Source organism: Galeopterus variegatus, unplaced genomic scaffold (assembly GCF_000696425.1).
Source record: "Galeopterus variegatus unplaced genomic scaffold, G_variegatus-3.0.2 Scaffold2007, whole genome shotgun sequence".
In the NCBI taxonomy this organism is placed as follows: domain Eukaryota; kingdom Metazoa; phylum Chordata; class Mammalia; order Dermoptera; family Cynocephalidae; genus Galeopterus; species Galeopterus variegatus.
In genome coordinates, this window is record NW_007728118.1 from 247,954 (window position 1) to 250,427 (window position 2,474).

Here is a 2,474-nt window from a genome sequence, read left to right on the forward strand (position 1 = left end):
AAGAGTGAAATGACTTAAGTGATAGTGCCATGCTTTGAGATGCCTAGATAATATGAGAGCACACACACAGAAGAGGAAGATCCGGTTTTCTAATGGCCTCTGTCCTGTGGTTGCCAAGAGATGAAGGAGAAATGCCAGATAAGATGGCCCCAGACTTCCCTAATGATGGTTTATTTAGTATTGCTGTGACACTCCAGAGCACCTCCATGACTAGCAGTGCCAGTTGCCCTCCTAGGGCCTGGGGGCTGGGGTGCTCAGCAGCCCCTGCTTCCCCTGCAGAGCTGTGCTCATCAAGAAAAAGGCCAAGAGCCACCTGCTCTCCTGAGTACAAACTGCCCTAACAAAGCCGGGTCTGGACAGATGCCTCAGCCACTGGGCCACCAGGCAGGACTTTCTGGGCCTGGAAGTCTCAGCTGCCCGCCCTCTCCTTGCTGCCTCAGAGCATGGGGGATGCATCTGTGTCGGGTGACCATCACAATCATTAATCCTTGAATCTATCACGAGGGTTTTAATTTGCAAGTCCAAGGGAAACACAGAAGAGCTATATTCATATCTGCAAAGGTGACTAAAGAGAGTTAGATATTTTTTACATAAGGCTATTCTGTGAGGTTTGGCTGCTTCACAAATAGTTACTTGAGAATCTTCCCACTCTTTAACCTTTATCTGTGACTCTTCTTTCTTCCCGAATGAAGTAGCAGAATATAATTCCAACTGCTAGACTGCTTTAAACACAGACTTTGAATAGATCTGAGCACGTACAACTGGGTATTCTGGTCTCAAGTGAGAGAAGTAGGATGTCTTAAGGAAATGCCCATCCAGATGCTTTGCTTTTTATTCTCCCCTTGTTGGAGAACTCCTTCAAAATCAGGAATGCCCTGCTGGATGTGGAGGTGCCTGATTGATACCAGAGGCTCTAAATGCTTGCGGCTGTCTCTGCCCTCACCTGCGTCAGGACCTTACTGGTGCCTCCCTGACTGGGCATGGAGTGTGTATGTGGGCTCTGCCACCACACTGGCAGTTGTTTTATATGGGGCTGTAGGAGTCTTCCTCCAGCCTTCCCTTCCAACAGTTTCGTTGTGCTGCCCCATCCGCCCCCAGCAGTAGTGGACAGAATGGTTCCTGGTAACCAACAACCATACAGCTACCATCGAGGACACAGTTTAGGGAAATGTGAGAGACTTGTCTCTTTGTTTAGACATAGCATTTCTGCTCTTTGTAACTTACCCTTGGAATTGCAAATGAATCAAAGTTTAGGAAGTCCTTGTGATTTAGAATCCTGCACTTCCAGGAATTTTCTCTTGTTAACTTCTTTGACCCCTAGTCCCTGATGAAGTTTTCATAGCATTAAAGACCAATCAGAATTTGAGGAGCTAACACAAAAGAACACAAAAAATGATTTCTAAGGTATAAACTTCACATCTTTATGAGATAGTCACATGATAATATAGGCTAAAGAAAATGAGAAATGCGTAGATAGATTTGTAAATTGATGTTGATCTGGTATCTCTTTCAGCCTCCTCCCCAAATTAATAGCAGGCATTTGATTTTGATTCAAGTCAATAATAAGGCTTGTTACTGCTTGAGAACTTGCTGTGCATCAGGCAAATATGTTATTTGCCTCACATGGTTCTCTTTAAATCTTGATAGCAATTCAATGACATAGATGATGTTATTTTCATTTTACGGAAGTGCAAAATTGCTCAGGGAGGCTAAACAACTTGCAAGTCTGCAAAACCAGAAAGAGGCATAAATGGAATCTGAACCAGGTTGCGCATGATATTCCACTTGCTATCTTTTTTAATGGGTGCCTGGTAGGCTCAAGGCACAATGTTATTGCTACGGAGGATAAAAATAAAGTCAAAGAAGTTTACCATGTAGTGGGGAATAAAATAGATACACGACCAAAGATAATATAAGGAAGACTGTGATAGGTACCAGAAAATATTCCCAAGAAAGTTCAAATGAGGTGCCGCAGGGGTTAAAGGAAGAGGCGAGGTCATGCATACCCAGTTGGGGTCATCAGGGAAAGCCTTCCTACAGGTGGTGCCCTTGAAGCGGGCCTCTTAGGACTGGCAGAATCTTAACCTGGTGGGGGGTGAATAAGGGAAAGATTTGTGGGTAGCGATGACTGCCAATTGCCCAGGTAAATAAATAAGCTCCTGAAGAGACTATTCGATTGTATATATCCATATATGCATGTTGTGTACCTGTGTGTATTGTGTGTGACTGGATACACTCACATTCTTTACAAAAACCTATATTCTCTTCCAAAGCAAAAGGCTAATGATTTTAAGTAGCAACATTGTCCAAACTATGTTCTCTATTTCTTCTGAGCATAAGAACACCTCTAAGTAATACTTACTATTAATAGACATGCTTATACTGGTCAGGTAGGAATGAGGTGTTTTTTTGATTTTTTTTTTTTTTTTTTGCAGGCATCTGTGAATGGGGCCACTCCCTTTTTTTTTTTTTTT